General features: G+C 38.2%; 1 long non-coding RNA gene across 2 annotated transcripts; it reads left to right on the forward strand.

Moving 5' to 3' along the window:
- The first annotated feature begins 1,208 nt into the window (after positions 1–1,208).
- On the forward strand, positions 1,209–6,170 carry LOC139793302 (uncharacterized). Of its 2 annotated transcripts, XR_011724579.1 has the most exons (3): positions 1,209–1,381; positions 2,841–2,926; positions 4,690–6,170. It is a non-coding gene; the product is annotated as an uncharacterized lncRNA (long non-coding RNA). The 2 variants fall into 2 exon arrangements; XR_011724578.1 differs by lacking the exon at positions 4,690–6,170 and having other exon boundaries at positions 2,841–3,563.
- Positions 6,171–6,377: the final 207 nt, after the last annotated feature.

Genomic DNA, 6,377 nt, shown 5'->3' on the forward strand with positions numbered 1-6,377 from the left:
TGCTCCACTTGTCTTGTTCTTGGGACAGAGCTATTACAAGACTTTTTTTCTGCTGTTGTCTTGAGCTGACAACAGTCATCATTCAACTTTTTTAATTTCCAAACTCTCCTGATGAAATATACTCAGGGTTATACAGCAAAGAGAAGTCTACTTCTGATGAACTGAGCAGCTTGTACTTGGAAAAGACTGATAGGAATATTTCCCTTCAATTTATTGGGTCAGTAAATTTTGATCTTTTTTTTACTTCATTTCCTGGCTCTCCAAAGTTTGAATAGGCTCAGTGCTGTGAAGTAAACCATTCACTAGGTATTTCTTGCTTAAAATATTCAGTAAGACCTACAGAGCATGAGATACCTGTATTTTGCCAGGAGGTCCAGTGAGCTTTGCAAACCTCCTCTGCAAAATGAAATAAATCAAAGAAGCCTGTGCATGTGACGTACTTATCTGAAACTAATATCTAAACCCTTCACAAATATCTCTTTTTCTCTCCCTCATTACTGTTGTTTTTAAGAGGCTGCCAGGACTTGCAGATGGGAAAATAGCTTTTCTTCACCCCCTCACCCTCTGTCGCCAAATATGTAATTATCAGAAGAAGCAGTTCCTGTAAAATGTGTTTTCCAATAAGAGCACACATCTTTTGAGCTGTGTTATTATGATTTCATTTGATAAAAACAGTAAAGTATGCATCATTTCAAATGGGAGATATCCTGCTGACAGCAATAACATGTACATTTGTTGGCTGAAGTGCTACTGTCATTTGAGATAGACACACAAAGAAAATTCCACGTAATTCAGATATTACAAGAGCAGAACTTGCTTCCAGAGATGTACTGGAAGGCATAAGCAATCCCTCAGTCACCAGTTGGTTTAGCTGATAAAAACCATGCATATTTCTATTGAACAAATAAACTGCACGGTGTCTACAGCAAGAAAGAGTCGGACCTGGTGATACAGATGTGGTCTGATTGGTGTTAGAGGTATCAAAAAAGAAACACAGCAGCACTGGTCCCTTTTGCACAGTATTTTTCTTGCCAGAAAATGCTAGTATTTTCCTCTGAAGTGTCAGTGCAGCACACGATGCTTGAATGACTTCAGCTGCTTCACCCTCCCCGTGTTCCTGCCAGCACAGGGAGCTCAGGGGCAGCAGATGGAGACAGTGACATTTCTAATGGGAAGAGATGGGGAGGGAGGGAAGAAGAGAGGGAAGGGGGGGCAGCTGAGCCTGCAGAGCTCAGGGCAGAGAGGACTGGAGAAAGGAAATTTGGAAACTCCTCTTGCTGGCATCAGAAAAGACTGGACTTTGGAAATCCTGGAAAATAGTCACTGTGCACGTGTACTTGCATTGTGAAGGCACTGGGGCCTTGCTGCATGGCTGCTCTAGGTGGGTATGTCCATAGCCTCTTTTATTCAAGATACAGGGTACTACTGACAAAGAGATACCTTACATATGTGTGTATAAAAATATGTATATTTAATATATATATATACCTGCATATCATAGGCTTATTTGGCCAGATAATTTAGGACAGCTTCTCAAAGCTTCTGCCTGCAAAAAAACCTTCTAGGGCTTTTGCCTAAACAGCTGCCTTAGCTACAGATCTTGTGTTTTTACATTTAAAATGTCTTACTAACATAATTTTTTACTGAAATGACTAAGAAAGCAAAACCTTGAAGAGCAAACCTGTCTCTTAGCTCACAGGAGAATCACTCAGTCATTCTGAGAGTCAAGGTCCCCCCAGCCCATTTTCCTGCCCCGTACAAAACCTTCAAGCACTAAAGAGTAGATAATAATTTTTCTTAAATTTTAACTTCTGCTAACTGGGCACATCCACTGTGGTTTTTTTGTTCTCCAAGAGGTTTGGCATTTCTCCTGAAAAACTATCTCCATACTGATTATGAAGTTGAATTAATTCTTATATACATTCTGTTCAGCCAGATTCAATTTAGCCTTTTCACTGTGTAACACATTTTTTGCATTTTTAATACAGTAGTGTAGTTTAACAAATTCAGTAATAGAAATTAACAAACAAACAAAACCACACCAAAACACACCCCTACCATAAGTAATGATAAAATTTTGGCATTCATCCTCTGAAAGCAATAGAATTGAAAAGAAATCTGCCTTTTGCTTATGAGATGCATATAGGAAGAAATAATCCAACACACAATGCATATGAGAGTGATCATTCTTTCACTTTGTTCCTAAATTAATTTGACCCTGTTTTAGAATGACTTGACTTTATTTCACATCTGAATATGAGCTGAACAGTCTGGTAATTTTTATCTTTTGTAATTGTATATTGCACTGAAGCAATCTGCCCTATGTCTGTCAACACAGCAGATAGTAGAACTTTCCTTACATTTTTAAAGCATTAAAGATGCTTTAATAGCATAGATATAACATAGATCAGTGAACATCCACATATGACTGTCAGAAAAACAGGCTGTCAGCAGCAATATGTTTTTCTGATTCTCTTTCAGTGACTCTGACTGCTAGATACACAGTTTCTCTAACCTGCAAATGTTTTGCTGATTTTAATTTTCTACTTATGAAGGAAAAGGGTTCCTAAAACAAAAATTTAAAATAACTGCTTATCCAGGACAATCCAAAATATTAAAATAAAGAAAAAGTATTCTCAGATGAGTAAGGAGGGGACAAAAAGTGGTTGTGTGAAATGAATGATCTTGAAGTTTCCTCCCAACCCAAACCATTTCTATGATTCTGTGAATATTATGTATTTATTTTGACCAAATAACTTAAAACTAGTGGGTTTCAACTCCCTTAAATTTGAGATGCTTCAGCAAATAAGAAATATTTGTCTACTTTTTGTTTTTGACAGATTGGCATTATTCAAAGAAAGGCCCTTGTACCAGAGAATCACTGTGATTTTGCTGCTAAACAAGGACTCAAGCTGTCACTACTCATGTTAGTATGGACTTGAAAATCTGTGTTGCACTATAGGGTACAAGTGCACAGCCCACTTCTAAATTGCTTTATATGCCTTTTCTGGAACTGATATGGGAAAAGCAACATTAAGACTTTACAAACAGTGCTTTAGGAAGCAAGATATTGTGGGAAGCAGATCTAATCATATACTTTTACTTTGTAAATTATAATTTCCTTTTACTTTCTTTGGTTTTATGAAAAGCAAATGCTCTAACAGAGCAAATAAAAACCAGTACATTCCCTCCTTGTACACCTTTAGAAGTGTGTGGTCAGGTTAACCAAAATTCAGAATGGAATGGAATAGAACAGAACTCTATCAGTTGGAAGGGCTGTACAACAATCATTTAATCCAAATGCCTGGCCACTTTAGGGCTGACCAAAAGCTAAAGCATTTTTTAGTGACATCCTGGACCTAATGTGCCAACTTGAGATAAGCCCCTCTGAGAGGTGTTGAGTGGCTCCAGATCTTACTAAAGCTGCAAATTGGACATACTCAGCAATATAGATTTTCACATATGCCAGTCCTCAGCACAGGCATAATGCAATTTATTTATTTTTTTAAGTGTAGATGAAAAGTCTGTGATAAAATAAATAAACGGTATACTCCTCCAGGCTACTATTGATTCTTCTGCAAAGGTTTTATGCAAAAGTTACTTGGCTCATGATGGTGAACCTGGATTTCTGAGTGGGCCAGGGGACCAAAAGAAGGGAAGGTGTTCTTGTGGCCTCACCAGGGGGGCAGCACTGTTCCAAGTCCACAGTCAGGGTCAGTGCTGCTCCCTCTTTCACTGCTGCTCCATTGATATCTACAAACAAGTGATACTCCACCCAGAAATTTTCTGAGGGAGAAAATATGGATTAAAATGGTGAATGTGATTTCAGTGTTGAAAATGTGGAAGAAATTAAGGAGGGAAATTGTGCTCGGGTAAAGAGTTACATAAAATACACAATCAAAAGCAAAACGCCTGAAATATTTATAGGCAAAACATTGCACTATCAGTGAGTCAGGCACTAATATTAGGTTTATTGGAAAGAGGAGACTTTCTCCAAACATTCTGTCAATACAGCAAGGGTGACTAAGACACCACAATTTTGTGAGAAGAGCTGATATTCACCATAAGCTCAAGGTACGCAGCAATTACAATTATAATGATCTGTTGTTTTTTTTTTTTAATACTTGGATTGCAGTGGTGCTTTCTGTAATTAGCTTGTAATCAAGACTGTAGCTTTCCTGCTGTGTACTGTATAAATATTTATGAAATTAGTCAAATAGTATTTCAAGGGTCCTTTGAAATGTGAATCATGGCCAGACCCAAAACACCTGCTATGCCTCTAGCCCCAAGAGAGTGACCCAGAATCCCTTAATCCTCCAGTAAGTCTGTTTGACATCTCCAAAGAACCCAGAAATCCTACCCAATGAGGGACTGATTTAGTGCAGTGCTAGACAGCTTTCTGAGAATGGCAGAAAACTGAACTAATTCTTATTTTCCTCTGCAGTTTCCACTGAAATTCATATTTCAAAGCATTAACAGACTGAAAATCATGTAGCATGACACTATGAGATGTATCTCAAATTCAGAGATTTTGCTGGAATATTGAGCTGAAAATAGAGCCTGATGCCTTACCATGATGGGTCTTGACCATATGAAGTGTTTAGATGTCTAAATTCATATTACATGGCTTTGACATGAAACTCAGGGTTTTTTGCAATGGTGTCACACTTTTCTAGTGTGGTTTTCTAGTTTCCCAGAAACATTCACAGGAACCCTTGTAGACTTGTGGACCTAGAGAACAGCAGTGTCACTCTTCAGTGGACTGGGATGGCCACTGCCAGCAAACGCTCTGCACATTCTTCACTGCAGAGCTGGGAGCCTTCAAGCACCTTATGGGGCTTGGGTAGTCTGGTCTTACCTTGCAAACTGCACAAGGTTGCCTTTATACTTCATGTTCATACTTAGTTCAGTTCTATAGGGGAAAAAAAAACCCCAAAAGTAACATTTTACTATTTAAAAGGGTGATATAAATACTAAAATACTCAAGAAAGAAACGGCATATGTTCTGCTTAGGCTCTAAAGTCTTAATAACTTTTCCAAAGTTGGTATCAAGCCCAGAATAAAAAGAGGAGGCTGGCTGCAAGTTAGTGCCTCACTCTGTAAACTCAACAACTGCTTTTTGACTTACAGTGCTAGGAGAGCTTATCCTTGATGATGACTGACAAGCTATTATCTTGCAGAATAAAAAATGAGCAATCAAAAGTGAAAGGAAGCTCTCTACTTGGAACCAAATTCTACACATCTTTAAGCATGACACGAAGTTGTTTAACTCAATGAAGTAATTTTTCAGAAGGATTTTTTATGGCTTGGCCCTTGATAATAAGTGCCTACACATAATATGCACTTGTCACTACGCTCCTGAATAACTCTAAAGACTAGTAACATGGCAGAAAGCCTTTCACCTGTAGCCTGTCACTTTGAATCTGTCAAGCAACTGAAAGTCCCTGCTGCAAGAAATTTTATGCAAAAAACTCCATCAGTGCTAGAATTTATATACTCAAGTCAGGAAGGGTTGCAACTAAATTTTAATGAGCCTTTCTGCTGCAGCCTTACCATTCAGTTTTCAATAACCTAAACAGGTATCATATTTTGAGTAGTGCAGTACATGCATTCTTCCCAAATCTGCAGGAATCTTTGCTTTGATGAATAGAAATATGTATTCAGCTTCTGAACATCCTGTAAGCGTATCGTGATTTGAGTGAAGGAACACAAAAATAAGCACACATTTGAGTGGCATTGCACATCATGGTCACTGTCATGATCAAAGTATAGTTAAAAAATTAATTTAGTTAAAGTTAATTTAGTTAAAATATCGCAGTTGAAAGGAGGAATACCTGTTTAAACTATACATGGAAATGGCTCCCTTCTGTAATCAGGAATATTACTGATTGCTAGTTATAGATTAAATATGTTTTGCCTCTTGGGATGTCATTTGCTTGCATCAAATGAAATGCAAGAGATCTAAATGCTTCTTTAGACTTCCTACAGGAAAACCTTTCAGCTTCACACCTGAACACTAAGGACAAGTTCTATTACCTTAATTTCTCAAAAAAAACACCCTCTTTAAAGGTCTCCTGTGTTTGGCTGAACACTCCACGACTTAGCAACTTTTCCCACACGCTGCCCTCCTCCCCACTTACTGCTGCATAAAAGTCTTCCAGAACACAGAGGGTGATTTGCCAGTCAAGTGACTCAGGATCACTCAACCCCATGAACAGGATAAAGTTTTGGAAAAGATTTTGTTGCAGGATTCCCCACGGGCTGAGTCAGCACCTTTTCACACTCCCCATGAAAAGAGAAAAATAAGATGGCAATTCCTTAGTAGTCACTTGTGTTTCTTCTGCAACAGACAGTATTTTTCTCTGCCTGGTTGTGTA

The sequence above is a fragment of the Heliangelus exortis genome, chromosome 2 (assembly GCF_036169615.1).
Source record: "Heliangelus exortis chromosome 2, bHelExo1.hap1, whole genome shotgun sequence".
In the NCBI taxonomy this organism is placed as follows: Eukaryota; Metazoa; Chordata; class Aves; order Apodiformes; family Trochilidae; genus Heliangelus; species Heliangelus exortis.